The sequence below is a fragment of the Pinus tabuliformis genome, chromosome X, assembly GCF_031772625.1.
Source record: "Pinus tabuliformis cultivar Carrire ecotype Pingquan chromosome X, CPIR1, whole genome shotgun sequence".
Lineage (NCBI taxonomy): Eukaryota > Viridiplantae > Streptophyta > Pinopsida > Pinales > Pinaceae > Pinus > Pinus tabuliformis.
The window spans coordinates 1,606,813,951-1,606,830,477 of NC_142308.1; positions in this window are offsets into that span (position 1 = coordinate 1,606,813,951).

Genomic DNA, 16,527 nt, shown 5'->3' on the forward strand with positions numbered 1-16,527 from the left:
ACAAGACCAAGAATCTGAATGAAATGATGATAAGAGGATCACAACTGCAATATTTGCAGGTGTTGGACTAATTGACCTGGGATCGGACTCAGTTGACGAAATGAAGATTGTCGCTCTCAGGATTGCAAAAGATGGACCCATTGACTTTTTGGTTCTGATTTGGGTAATGAGACAAAGATTTCAGCAGATGTTGTGCCAAAAATGAAGAGGGCACCATATGTGGCATGGCTCCAAGAACTCGAAAAAATAAACCAAAGCATTCAGGCAGAGAATGTTGAACTAAGGAGACTCCTACAAGAAGCAGAGAAGAAGAAACAAAGGTTGCAACATCAGTTACAAGCCAAGGAGGAGGCCTTGGAAAAGTTGCAACATAACAATCCTGAGGTAAAAAATGATTCTTCAATTTCATGTACTTTTTATGATGATGATTTCGCTGCTTTTGAGAAACATACTACAGGAATTGGATCAAAATTGTTGAAGAAAATGGGGTATCAAGAAAAAGGCCTCAACATTAATGGCCAAGGCATTGTGAATCCCATCAAAGTAGAGGAATTGCCTCGTTATGCAGGACTTTGATATGTCAGAAAGGAAGTTTTGGAATGCTCCAAGATAGCCAATGACCAACCAACAACAAATGGTTAAAGCACCTCATCACATTCCAGTGATAGTGATTATTCCACGGACACTTATCAGAGGCACACTAGGAGAAAGTGTTCCAAGACAATCCAGAAAGTTTGGAGGAGAAAGTATCAATCTAGTTACTGCAACGAGCATGGACACAAAAAATCCGCATGTCAGACACTCCAAGCCAAGAAAGCACCTATGAATAAACTAACTAGTGAAGATATTCAACAAGCAAATCCACCACATGGAGATGACCCATTCACTTTGTTGAGTAAGAGATGCTTTTACTAGGTATCGTTGCTTATCATGGCAACAATTTGTAAATCATGTGTTACGAATAATTGTAAAAGTGATGATGTGTTTTCCATCGCTTATTAAAGCAACGATGATGTTTTTGGCCTTTTGTTGGTAGCTAGGGTATTGGTTTCTATTATGTAAAACTTGACCAAAGAGTGTGTGTTATAAACTCTTGGCAAGTATGGGGTTGTTTGAGTCATGTGTGGTTTTTTATGTGATTGCAAAGAATGTACCAGATTTGCATGCAATGCAGATGTTGAAAGTGTGGTTTAATGAGGATGCAAGAAGTGTGCAGGATGTGGTCATGCTTTTTGAAGACCAAAAGCTTATCAATGGGTAGGAATGATTTGGGAGGATCCAAAAATAGAAGTGGCCTTGAAAATAGCTCAAAATTAAAAATCATTGGATAGAAGTAAAACTAGGAGTAGATCGTAGTGCTCGTCTCCCTGAATCCAACGATGTGAACGACACTCAAATTTGAGTTCGTGTGCTCAAGTTATAGCTAGTCAAAGTTATGGTCAAACTTGGCCAAGTGGTAGTCTTAATGAGGCAACAATTTGGCAGCGTCTCGACACACAAAATTCAGCCACCGGTGATCTAGAATTGATCTAAGACAATTAATAAGGTATTACAGACTCATGTGCATGGATGTGGCTATGTTATTTTATGCAACGGATCGATAAGATTGCAAAATACACAGGCAATGAAGCAGTTAAAGAAAACATAACAGGCAAACATATAAACATAACAAGTTTAATAAGGAGTTCACCCAATACTCTTGGGCTACGTCTCCCAGTCCAGCCTTCAGTGGTGGCCTCTCTATTATGTTTTCAAAGCAGAGTTTTTACAACAGTGAGCTCAATTTGAGTCTCACTCAGCAAATACAAATCATTAAGACTGTACTTGGATTCCCTAAGTCTCTGGAGTACACAGACTCTCCTCACTGAACTCTTGACCTCTATTGGTCATAGTAGTATGGGCCCAATATGAGACTCATACATGACAGGCATTACAGAGGAGTGCGCTTGAACCTCTCAAGCCTTCTGGAGTGCACAGACTCTCTAACTCTCTATGTCTCTATCTTAATTCGGGCTCGATGTTGTCTTTGCTTCTGTAGGTCAGCTCGGCTTTTTCTCTCTGCTTTCGGCTTACTGCCTACTGCTCTTCGCTTACTACTTGCTTCTCTCTTTGTTAGTTTGTGGCTTTTAAGCCAATCTACTTCTTGACTATTCGTTTCCGCTTCTTGGCTTTCTGATTCCCCTGCCTTTGTCCGTTTTAATCCCTCTGTCCTGTGTAACCAGTCACTGTATAACGCCTCATAGGGAGGTGGCCACCTAGTTCATATTGGATGAGTGTCAGTTCTCTTGGACATATTTGAAATGATCGTTCTTTCCGTTAACTCCAAGAATGGCCGCGAAACACGACCTTCTGCCAATGCATCATCCATATCGGACTTCAAATCCTATGTGACCTCGCTTCATAACCTTGTCAAATCCGGTCATCCATCAGAACGTGTCTTTGTCGTTGATCTGGGGGGCCTCAGATCCGACGATCATCGTTCATATCAGGCGGCTAAGTAACATGATGTTTACCCGTCCGATGTGAGTGGTTCTCTCTCTCTTCCCCAGGACGTGTGGCGATCGCTGTGTGGCATCGGGTGGAACTCGATCTAAACCGCTTACCGCTCGAAGCCCCTTCGATATTCTGTCGGTTTTGTGGAATCCTGCTCCGACGAAACTGCAACAATATTTTCTGCATTTTATAATTATTTTGGGTCCGGATGCTTGGGGCTTCTCTTCACTGAAATTATCCCTCATTTGCTTAAAATTATCCCAGCATTTGCTGGTTGGGGTCAGCGCGCGTTACCATGGTCCACCGCTCTGCGCGTTAGATCAACGGCCCTCGTTGATCCACGCTAATCGCTATTGCAACTGTCTGAGGATTCCCTCCGATAGCTTGATCTTTATAAGACTTTTAATCTTGGCATAATTTTTAAAGAGTTCATGAAAACTTAGAGAGTGTTCTAGGATCCATTTGGATCAACCGGAACGAGAAAATTTGTCGCCTACTTAATTTGTCCAATGACCCTTATTTTTTGGCAGGAAAATTTGAACTATTTATATAAATAAAATAAATACAAATTAGGGGTGGTGGGCTGCCACCCCCACCAAACAATCATTTATTATATATGTTAAAACTATATATATATATATATATACCCGAACCCCACCCAATGGCCTTGTGCCAACTAAAATATATCATGGTGTCACATGGATGGGGAGCCAACAGGTGTTGAACCCACTCGGCCCACATGGGCCAGCCCCCAACGTGCGGCCCCAAAAAAATATAACACTACAATTGTTGCTATATATGACCGCCCAAAGGATAACCATCAGCGTTAAAAGCCGCTTTACAAAACAAATGCGCCATATTTGGGGTGGGCGAGGTTTGAACCCTATCCACCCCACCCCCCCGCCCCACCAAATCCGCCAACCTTATCATTGGGCCAATGACTCGTTCCTTGTCAAGTCCACTCACCCAAGTATATAGGAACTCGTTTCAATTTCTCAAGCAGACCGGTGAAATGCACGAAACCAGGAGCGGTCCAAAGGTGTGCAACCCCGAGTGAGGGAATCTTAGTGATGCTAAAAATATTCCCTTAGAGGGCCAGAGGTGCCAGTGTCATAATTGGACAATTTTATAGCCGATTTTGCATGTTTTCGCCAAGAATCCAATCGTGCAATACTTTTCTCCAACTGAGGTATCCATTTTTAGGCCATCATTTGGATTGGAGGTACAAGGGTCATTTTTGTAAAAGTTGCTTGTAACTGATTTCTTTGATGCCACTTAATGAAAGAAGGCCTCCCCACTTTTGAGCAGGACCTGGAGACGTAGCCCACATTGGGTGAACTTTGCAATTAAATCATTGTGTCTTTGATCTCATGGTTGCTATATGATTTCCGCTTCTTTCATGTGGTTTAAGTTAATTGGTTAATATCATCTTTTATATGCAATTCTGAATGCATCCTTGAAGTTGATTTGGATCATTGAGAATCATAGATTCTCACTCCCATAAAACTCATTCATAACCAACATATAACCAACATAAATATCAGGGATATAACAACCATATAAGCCACATATAAACAAGTATATTTACCCATAAAATACCAAGGAGAAAGAGAGTTCTCATTGATGATTGCATACGCCAACCAGGTATGGGACTTCCATGAACCGCTCGACCGTAGACTAGGCTGAACCATATATTTCTTTTAATCAGTCACCCTTGTGCCATATTCCGAGCATTAATGTGGGATTTCATAAAACAATTCAATAAAAACCATCTAGGGCTTCCAGAGGCCAAACCACCTCGACCCTCAACTAGTGATTCCACCTCACCGTCAGAGACCACTAACCATCACCAGATTGGTCTCTACCCAAGTTGTCCAGGGCTCTAGAGTGTTTGTTCCAACCAGGGTTTCCAGGACTAGTAACTAAACTCACAGTTGTTGTCCGACTTCCAGAGTGTTTGTCCAACCAGGGCTTCCAAGACTAGTAACTCAACCCACCAAGGGATTCCAGAGCATTTTTCCAACCAAGGTTTCCAGGACTAGTAACTCAACCCAAGCCGTTACACTGCTTCTAGAGCATTTGTCCAACCAAAGCGTCCAGGAACTAGTAACTCAACCCACAACCAAAGGCACAAGAAAACCAACCATAAAACAAAAGTAAAACCCACAACACCGTGGCTATCTAGGAAATGGAAAGGCTAGGAAAATCCACTGTCAACCCAGACAATCATCCATGTCAATGACAAATCATAACCAAGAAACAACATGCATATGCCATGCATGCTAAAACTAGTAAGGAAAACATACATTCCTTCTTGCTCCAAAACTCTAAGTATGCTACACTCCTCCAAGAGTGCTCCAAGAAAACTCTAAATATCCAAAAGTATGAGAGAGAAAGAGAGAATGAGAGCTCTAAAACTGAACTGATCCTCAGAAGTCTTTTTATTAATGAGGCCTCTATTTTCTTCATTTTCCATTATTTTCCTTCATTTTCCTCCTCACATGCAACCTGTGACATTTCACCTCCATTTTCTCCTAATTTCCATTATTTTCATAAATAAAATGCCAATAAATGTCACTTTGCCTTTCCAAAGCCTTAGCAATTTCCTTTACCAATTTCCTTAGCCATTAATTAATCACAAGTGATCCCCATCATTATGTTTTTGTCTAACATTTAGCTTAGAGTATGTGTCCCATGACCAAGGTCTTATTTTACCTTTATTAATACTTGGATTTTTTAACCAAGGTTGTTACAATATGTTTTGTAACATAGTGCAATACAATGGCCTGTTCTGAAGACTATATAAGATCGACTTGGTTAGAGGCATAATACGACATATGCAAAGTAGATGCATAATCCATTTTGATCAATTTTGGTTTCCAATAGTTGATGAACAATCTATGAATGTAAAGGGTTCTGCCCTGTGTTCCAGTTTGATAATATAAAGCCAATCATTCCTTTGAAAAAAAAATGTGTTTTGTTTTAAGAGGTCACATCATCAAATCGAAAGTGGGGTAGAGTATTTACATGTTTTTCAAATCGTGACACAAAGGGGATCCCTTGTCCCACAAACAAGAAGGTCTTATACACCTATTAGGTGTCCGTTGTGACCTTAAAATTAGACTACTATTTTTTTAGTTGTTTTTAAAATCATAATCTAGTAAGACACCAAATTGATGTATTAAACTTTCTTGTTTATGCAATAAGTAAAATCTTCCTTAAGCAATTTCACCACTTTATTTACATATATATATATATATATATATATATATATATATATATATATATATATTCTAGTTCTATGTGGAATGAGGGACCTCTTCCTTGAGATATTTTACTACTCAATTTATATAAGTGTATATATTCTAGTCCACTGGATGTAATCCAAATGGTTGTGAGGAAAAGTTGTTTCCTTACCCTCCTAAATTCAAATCATACTTTATAACATGTTTACTCTTCATGAACTAATTGTTAGTAAGTTTAATAATAATAATCATTCATTTTTAAGGTCACATATAAGTTATAGGAACTGAATTGGTGTAAGATTCCCTTGTTTGTGGGATAAAGGGCTCTCCTTTGTGAAACAATTTGACTACTAAAGTATGCAAAAATGTACATACTCTATCCCCTTATAAATTTGAACATATAAATATTTATGAGGAAACACATGTTCTTAACCATTAAACATACTCAAATATATTTAAAAATTGTTAATATAAATTTATATCTTCTCAAAAAATTTAATATGTAATTTAAATATTATCTTTGAAATAACATTTACAAAACAAAAAAATCTTACAAATTAAAAATATATATATATATATATTTTTTTTTTTTATTTTTATTAGTGTAAAAGAACGTTTTAATATAAAATATATTAAAATATTATATAAATAATAAATAATATACCTATTATAATATAAAATTAATATTACAATAAAATAAACATAAATATACCTAATAACTTCCAATTTAACAAAATATATAAATAATTTATATTATGGATGTTTAAGGCCTTCCCTATTGTACCTACATAGCTCTCCTTTTCGAAGAAAGGAATTCTTGTGGGAATTTGAACACTTTAAAGTTGGAGGATAAAGTAGAGGGTCTTTATGATATACTCTTTTTGAGATATACTCTGTTGAAAGATTCTTTTAGAATGATTGAAAGTGAGATAATCTTCCTATGGAGTAAAAGTTGACAGCATGGATATTATTCTGTCTATCTATAGGCATACGAGTGGGTGTAATTATCACAAATTTGTTTGGTACAATTATAGTAGTACCTAGTTAACGGTATTAGTATGGAAAGATTTGAATATTGAAGAGGGTATTAATATGTGACATTGACATGGTGATGTCTATTTTTGGTGGTGGTGTATTAATGTTGTGTGAGAAAGCTTGTGATGTTTATTTTATTGTGGATGTTAATGGGGATTATAAGTTTAATGTCATTAGGAGTTGTGTTACTTATAATTATTTTAGTTAGTAATTTAGTTAGTAATTGGGCATAGTTTTGGTGATGCTTTAGAAAGGGTTATTGGTTTGTCATGAAACTTTTAAGGTAGGTTATTTTTTTTTTCCTGGAATGTTTTTATAAATTATTTATAAATTATGTTGGAGTAGGGAAATATGTAGCCTAAATAGTTTAGAGGGTTGTTAATTTGTTTGTCAAATATTAATTGAAAACTATTAAAATATTTTTGACATGGTAATCAATTTTCATATTTTTGTGAGGTTGTTCATAATGAGGATTTTTTCTTTGTTGGTGAATTTTTCGGATTATATTGCAATTTTAATATGAATATTGCAATTCAAGCATGAGATTATCATTGATTACTAATAATTGTTTTTCGTTGGTCAACAATTTGATGATCATTTCAATCTAGGAGGGTATGCATTCAAAAGAAGTCTACTAGGGATTCAATTTCACATCTTCATTGTGGGGTTTTTTAGATAAAGAATACCCTCCTCTTCAACGCCACATTCCTATAAAGAATATATTCAAAATAATTAATCTTTCCCTTTTCTTCCTCCTTAGGAGATTCATTGTGGAGAGGTTATATGAATATCCATTGTTAAAGTTGGGGGCATTATAGATTAGCAATGTTGCTAAGGTTATCAGCATGTGGCTTGGTTTGTAGATTCAATGATATTGGTTGTCAATGTCTTTTGTTTTATGAGTGGATTAAATCCACAAAAAACACATATATTTCAGTCTTTTTTTTGCTCCAAGGATTTCTTTATTATGTTTTGTAATAATATTGATGACAGCAATAAGGATTTTGAAGAAGATCATGATTTATAGATTGTTCTAGCCCCTTCATTTAAACTATGGTATTCAAAATAATTCTTATAATTGAAATAAGGGTTTGGAAGAGGCATTATGGTTTATGGGTTGTGCTAACCCCTTTGTTAAACCATGGTATTAAAATATTAATCTAGCTACCATCTCTATTACTAGCATATTCTTATTATCTTGGTTTTGCTAAATTTAAAAGTAATTGGAAATGCTCTAGGGAAATTTTTTAAGGTTGACTTCAAACAAGTTGAAAAGGGTATCGCTTCTTATGCTCCCATTTAGGTAGAGCTTAACTTGAATCTAGGCCTTTGAAATAAGTTTGTCATGTAGTGAAATAATTCTTATTATATCTAGGCACTGGATATAAAAATGCAAGTTTGAATGTAGAGTGTGTAATGAAGGAATTAATAGTTTGAATGGTGTATATACCAAAGCCAATATTTTACAAGGAAGGAAGGGGAAACCACCAAACCTAGAGGTTGGACTTTCACTCTGACAGAAATTTCAAAAAAAGAAAATGTTTGACTTGAGCTTGATGCATTAAATAAGGTGATGCTTGCCCTTTTTTGGCAAGATAGATATTATACTTTGGTCATGTAAAGAACCCAACTCTACTATGTGTATTATTTAGAGAAATAGCCTTACAAGTGCACTGAGGTGGCCATGTGAATCGAATGCTTATGTCCAAGAAATGGATATTGCTTACATCCAAGGGTGAATTTGGTTGTGACACATATTGACAAGTAATTTCATAGAGGTCTCCACCACACTCACCCCCTTTTGTTGAGTGGAATAATGTCCAAAAGAAGGAGAAACAAAATGTCATTCTGGTTATCATAGTGCAAGTAAATGTTGCACCTATCTGCACACCTATAGTCGTTGTTCAATAGTCAAGTGAAATTCATAGCATGGCATATCTTCACCAATTGCATATTGGACTTGATCTACATCAATAAGAGTTCTAATCTAAACATCTTATTTTATTATATATTTTCTTTATCGAAATGTATTTCTACATTTTCATTTCCCAAAAATAATTGATTCTATTAATCCTACACACACTCACTCACGCGACCATTTCATACTTTTTTTCCATTTTGTTCAATTTTTGTAAAATAGCATGTTATTGCATTCCCTTTTCCTCCACAATCTCATATTTAAAATTGTGTTGATCTAATATAAATCTATCACATTCATGTATTTTGTCTCCCTATCTTTGATACTTTTATATATGGAATCCACTCACGAGTTTAAGTGCAACCTCCTTTACCGTGGATTGCTACTTTTTCTTTTGGACCCAATTTTCAATTTTCTCAATGTCCTCCTTCATCGTGCTTGCAAACCACTAGTGGTAAAATTTAGCTATTGTTATGGCTATGAATCCCACCATGTTGACCTTCTTCTTCATCCATCAATCCCTTTGTTGCCTACAAACGCCACTGTAACCACCTCCCACCCTCTTGTCCATCCCAGGATGTGAAAGGGTTACCTGTTTGGCCTCATCTCCAAGGTCTGTTATGAATATGGGATTAAAACAAACTCATTTTTCAAAGTCTTCAGAACTTAAAACTGATACCACCATTGTGTTCACCTTGTTAAGCATTTTTCAACAATATAATTTTTTATCTTAATTCAAGTCCCAAAACAAAAGTATGTTCATTAGAGTTTGACTCATTAAAAGAGTCAACGCCATCACTGGAGCTCCACATGGATTCCACATGGCCCTTGCTGACTCATGTGGCACTGCCATGCCATCATCAAATGAGGTCTGTAGAGCACTCCATGCCATGGCAGATTGGTCTCTCCACGCATTGAATCATTTTCTCACTTTGTGGGAAGGTCGAGGACCAATGGCTAATGCCCCGCGTGGGAACCATGAGTCCACATCATGTCAGACTAGGATTTCTCTGTCTCTCCTCTACTTCACTATGTTGAAATGCCTGAAGGCCCATGAACTCTATGGGTCCATCCTCAGACCATTTCATACCAACTCGTTCTCTACCACTCTCTTTCAAAAACCAAAAGGGCCAAGGGTCAATGGGGTCCACTTGTTGACATCACATCGGGTCAACTTCCCCATTCAACCACTACTCAAGTTCTTCACTCAACCAACACCCTGATTCCTCGAAGGCCCAAGAGTACTATGGGGTCCATGAGGTTTGTGTCACTTCTCTTCACTAATTTTTCTATCAACCCACTAGTGTCAGCCTCTCCACCTAGCTTACTTGCATATTTCCCCAAGGATCCAGTGGTCTAGTAGCTCAATGGAAACGTTCCACTGGCTAGGTTCCACCATCAAACCTGCCACATCCCTCTTTTCACACATCCATTGAGTTATACTAGGGGCTATAGGGCAATGACCCATGCCCATCATGGAACTTCTTATCATGGTTCCATTGGGATAAGGTTCCACCAGTGGACCCTCAGTGCTAGGCTCTTGCCCATACACTTGTGTATTGATTCATATTGCCCTATCGGTGTCAATGAATAATCACAACATCACATTGGGGGTGTTCACAAAACAAATAAGGGTGGCTGCCCCATGCCCAACTCCTTGGCATCATGGCCTACGGGTTTGAAGCCTTGTATCTCAACCTCTAGTTAAGGAGGCACGCGGTACCAAGGTCCCCAAGACCTCAATTTTGGTTAATAATATCAACAAAGGGGCGACTGCCCCAACTATCTATTTATCTACGTGTTATGGTGCAAGGGTGAGAATGCCAACATTTGGTGGTCTACAGTACAAGGGCTTGTGGCACTGAAAGTTCAAATTCTAAGTACAAACAAAATAGGGGTGTAAGGGTTTATAACACCGAAATGCACCGGTCCTGAAACCAATGGGGGCAAGAGCCCAAACACCAATTTATTACACAATTCTCATAGCTTTTCGAGGAGAACATACCAAGTTACTACAACTCTGCAGATCTTTTGCAAGTCGATTAATCATATTAAGATGCATGGGATAATCAATCAACTAAGTACATGCCTACAAGTTCTGATCTCAATACGAGAGGAATTGCAGACTCCCTATATTAAACAACATAAACTCTCTGAGCAACTAACCTATTACATTCCTCATTCATAACAGCAAAGTGAATGAGCATAAACAAACAATTAAGGCATTAACCATAAACACAATATTGGACTACAGTTCAGTCATTCATCACTTCCATAAACATAAGATATTTCATGCCAACCATGTGCATAATAACGAACATCACCATTCAAGCATCCAATAACATTAAGGGATATAGAAGAGCTTATACTGGAAATATGAAATTCATGAAACATCACATTTCATAACTCAAATATATAACTGTAATAGATTTATTTGAATATGTTAAGATGATTAGCAACTGAAGGAGGGATTTCCACTCTCCACCCAACCATAGGCCAACTACACCACAACATTCTTATAGCTAACCACCCCCAAGTCAAATCCAAAGTCTAAGGGGATGCTTACTTAGGGAAATTACACCAATGACTTGGTCATACACTTAGGAGATAGAGTCCACTATTCAGGTGGTTTATCAACTAGTATATGGTAATAAGCACCATAGTGGCCCACCCACTCCTTTGAGCTCATTCACAGGGCTTCACCCAAGGTCCAAATGAGGTATTGCTTTTCTAGGATATTGAATTCACTATCCAGGTGGTTTATCAATTGTCTTTTCATAGCATGCGCCACAAGGGTATGTATTCCACTATCTAGGTGGCTTATCAACTCTTTAGTAAGCACCACGGTGACTCATATTGCCCTGTCCAGGTGGTTTATCAACTCTACAACAAGCACCATAGTGATTTGGTCATTCACTAAGCCTCCCACTAACCAAACAAGGTTAAACTAACAATCTAATGGCCTGAAACAAGTTTACAAGGAATATAATCCAAATGCACAATAGTTCATTTCAAGCATAGGGTTCAACAATCAACTCCAAAATGGTTTGCATTATACTATCATGCTCCATAGTTCCACGTGCCCCTCAATTAATAACAAATGGTCTCTCTAGGTTCCAGGGAGAGATGATCAATACCCAACGAAAGGAAAACGGGGAGAGTATCATTGAACCCCCTCACTGTGTGTTTCTCCTTCAATAACATTTTTTCGTTGCTCTCCTTTCCCCCATTAGATGCCTTTTTTCTTCTTTTTTTCCTTTTTCTTTTTCCTTCCTGTCTCATCTACTGGCCCCTTGCTGTGTGTGTTCCTCAGAGGTCGTGACTCGTCCTAGATCCCCAAGGGGAATGGGATGGGCATGATCTCGTGCCCACATTGCCCAATCCCATCTGATCAATTTTTGTTAGTGGGGTTGTTCCATTGGCCCATAATGGCTTCATAAATTAATTTGGGTTGACTCATGACTCTTCAAGGCACACAATAGCATTTTCCCTCAAATTATGGATCCATAATGTCCTCTCCTTTAGGCCATCATTACAATTCAAAATTTAATTTTCAAGTGTTCACCAAATTTTGCCTTAGTCAGTCATGACTCTCAAACTAGAATTACACAATTATATTTACAAACATGTGGGTGAAATAAAAGGGTTGTGACAGCAACATTGACCACATCTGGTTTGTGTGTGTGTGTGTGTGTGTGTGTCTCTCTCTCTCTCTTCCATCCCAACCTTCTTCCTAATTGCTATCTTTATTCTCTAGTCTCCTAGTTGCATATGCCATACACAATTGAACCTCTAACATGCTAACCAAAGTTTCCCTCTTTAGGTTCAATTAAGTTGACTATGAACCACCCTCATACTAACACAACTTTTTTAGTCCAAAACTCAATTAAAAGCATATTTTTCCATACCAATGAGTAGTTGTGTTAATAATGGAGGGATCTGTCATTATGATGGAAGAGCCCAACCACAATTTCCCCTCAGGCCTTCTCATATTATCAAAAAGCTCATTGTAACTTATCGTTACCAACATGTAACGACCTCTTATTTTCTTAAACACTAAAAAAAAAAAATAGTTATATTATTATATATCTTCCAAATCCCTAAAAAAAAAAAAAAAAACAAAAAAACAATCTACGTAATTTTTATTATAGTTTTATAATCATTATAAAATTTTAAAGAGTTTAAACCATACTAATGCATATCAAATGGGAAAGCAAGAGACCTACAAGGTCATCTTCATGGTGCATAGATTCTTCTAGCACTAATAAACGGAATAAATTTCCAATTTAGAATGTCCACAATAACTACACGTAGATACTTGTGGGAATAATAAATCCAATATATATATTATTTAAATTTAGAATGCCCACGATAACTATCCACCCTTATCTCTTGATGTGTTATTATTATGCAAATATCTTTCAAATACGATGCAACTCTTCCATGTTGACTTTGATGGTAGTGTGCCAAGGTATAGTGCCTAGGTGTGGAAAAGTTCATTACCTTTCTTTTTCAAGTCTTTTTAATTGTCCATTCATTGATTGTCTATTTGCTTTTTTAAGTGCAATTTTTTTATTCCATTAGTAAGTTAGTATCCCAATCCCATTTTTTAAATTATAATTAGTGAAGTGGCATATATCTGAATGATGGTACATCATTGATTGGGGATATTTCTTAATAATGTTACATCTATATTTATAAGTGGAACCAATCCAATTTTTAAGATTGAGAATACAAATTTGCATCTGAAAGATATCTGTAAGGCAAAGCTAATAATAATATTTAATTTAAGATCATGATTTTCAAGACACTAAAGGAGTAGGGGAGATTAGACGAACCATCTCATCTACATACTTAAGTTCTTTAAATGCATATCCACACATCTTTTTATTTTTCTCCTTTAGTTTTATTGTTTTTTTTTCCATTTTGTATTTTTCACAGTTATTTACATTAATTGCATGCAATGAACTCACACAAAATACATTATCTTGTGTCTTTTTTAGGAGATAGAATGGTTATAGAAATTTTCCTTTTTTAAAATTTATCATTCCTTTTTTACTATATAAAACAATTTTTGTCAATTTATCTCTTAAAGATAAACATACAAATACATAAGAGTTGTTGTTGGTAGTATATTAATGTTTAGTTGGGATTGTGTTCCTTCGATCCGTAGATCCATTCTTGTTGAGGGTTTTATGTTTGGATTTGTTTTGTGTTTCAATTGTAAATCCCAATTAAGAATGATGCCCGGTTCAGTTGGCCTCCACCAAATATGCTACTTAAAGAATATACTCTCCCCAATCTTCAAAGAATGACTTCTATCTCAAAAGCATAGATATTGTTTATATCATTAGTTTCAATTACATTAATATGTATAAACTCGGTGGTCTTCAATTACTTAAAATCAACTAGGATGACTTGCCTTCAACATTATTTTTGTTTGATTCAATTAATAAAATCATCTCGGAAAACTCACAAAAAGATCAAATAAATTTGTTAAATGTAAGTCATTCTAGTTCTAAGCATAAAAGCTATTCACTAGTTATTAAGGATTTTTTCTTTTTCTTTTTTCAATTGGTTAACATTGAATAGTGGGTTCATATTTATTGTTGTTGCTTCCTTTTTTGATGGGACCAGCTCAACACTGTTCGGACTAATCAACAATTAAATGATTTAAGTGTGATTTAGCTGTGGATTAGTTTATGATTACCAATGTTCTCGGATTTTTCTGGAAAATGATAGGTGGCATTTATGTGTGCAATCAATACTGTGTACTATACCTCGAGTTGCGATTCCCGCTCCTCGTTTTGCCAAAACTCTTCCTCCGTCGTTCATTCAACCATTTCTGTTCTTTGCACTTATTCGCCAAGGGTTTGTTCTGTGTGGTTTTGTTGCTTGTGTATGTAGCTGTGCTGCAATTGCTGGGCGCACCTTCTGGTTTTTCTTGTCCGACAGTGTGACTCTTATATTTGCTTGACTCTTATACTTGCTTGGATAACCTTTGGTCCTGATTCGTTGGACAACCAAAAATGGTTTTGCCGCTGCCTGTGTAAGTAGATTTTTGTGCTCTTTTTGCAATTGTTTCAACTGGTCTCTGCTCCACGAGCTCGGGTTCTGGTATGAGGTTGTCTTGCTTGTGAAACTCAGTGAGTTGGCATGCACTCAGGTTTCGAAACAGTGGCGCTCTCCAGTCTTCAGCTTCAATGCAAGTAGCCTCTTCTATCCATGATTCAATTTGTCATTTCCATTCTTCTGTTCCTAATGTGGCCGCTCCTTTGTCTCAGTCGTTGGTTGGAACTCGAGGGTTAAAGACTTGTTCTCTGTTCTCGCTGCGGATCCTTCAGGTGGGGAAATGTATCCCTCTTATACTTGCACTCATTCACTTGTTTTTTTTTCCTCTGTCGACAGGTTGCTAACAACTGTGTGTTGGTTCTTTTGCAGGTATTGGGGTTTGCAGTTGGGTATGCTCGGAACAAACGTGTTGGCCTCTACCTGGTAGGCTCTGTCAACGCAACTAATCTTCAACTTTTGGATTAGATCTATAAGATTGAGTATTTGGTTTTCCTCAATGCTTAGTCAGTGCTGTCTCTCGGCTGTAGCCAACATCCTGGTTGTTTTGTTAGCATAGGCTTCCTTGGTTCTGTGATTTTTGGCTGTAACTTTTAATGTGTGGGAGTCATTTCCCAAAACCCTCACCTAGGGTTTGTCGACCGTCGGCTATGTGACTGTTTCTGGTTTATTTTGGAACTCTGCTATGTATGCTCATACATTTCATCTTATAATTTAAAGAAAAAACTTTCAGGAAAACGTTGGTTTCGGTTTACCTTGTTTTAATGATGATGATTGGTTGTCGTTCCTTTCATTCCGGCTTCAACGCCTTCGAATTACGATTGTTAATTTGCAACTGTGTTTGTAATTTTTTTTTCCACGAACAGAAAGTTCTGTAGTTGCTCTGGTAATTTGTTCTGGTGGTCGATTTCGAAGTTAAGAAGATAATGTATGGCCTGTATGTGATTAACTCGTCCGATTGATTTGTCTGCGTTCGTTCCTGTTTATTCAATGTCGATTTCTTCTATGGGATTCAAACCCTCATTCTGGAAATGCAACTCTGTCTCACTGTCTAGACTCTGTTTCTTAGAAAAGAAGAATTAAATAAACTTGTATGTAAGCATTGTATTGATTACTTTGATGTTCGGTGAATTAGGAAGCAAAACGAAAATACTATGGATACACAGATGGATTCGAATTGTCTGTTCTTTTCTTATTATTGCTTGAATGCTAAAAATGCCAAACCCTTTCAATGAATTTTTCACGTACATTTATAGTCTCTTTTCACAATTACCTGAACTGTGCAGTTACTGTTTTCAGTTGTATTTCTATTTAGTTACATAACGATGCTTGCATTCGGTTCTACTTTTTGACAAGATTTTACGTCAAACACATTTTGTTTTTTTTCTCCAAAATGACATAACAATTATTAAATTCTATTGATTAAAGACATACAAACTAATGACCCTAACTGACCAAACTGTCCCTAACTAGTACTGAAACTAAAAGCAAACAAAATCTTCCACCCTACTTTGACAAACTAACATAAAAAAAAACAATTTGTTAACACAACTTCCATCTTGGCGGAGACCAACACCCGGTCATGGTGCCCTAGCTAGATGCTACTGCATCAGGCTCCCAGGGCAAAAAGAAATCATGACTCCGGTCCATGAGCTTCACGACTGAAGAACCCGCCTACTCAATCCGCCTGGCATCAAGCCACGAACTATCCTCAATAGGATGGTTCTTCCACTTAACCAAATATTGCAGATACTCCTTCCGCCGAGT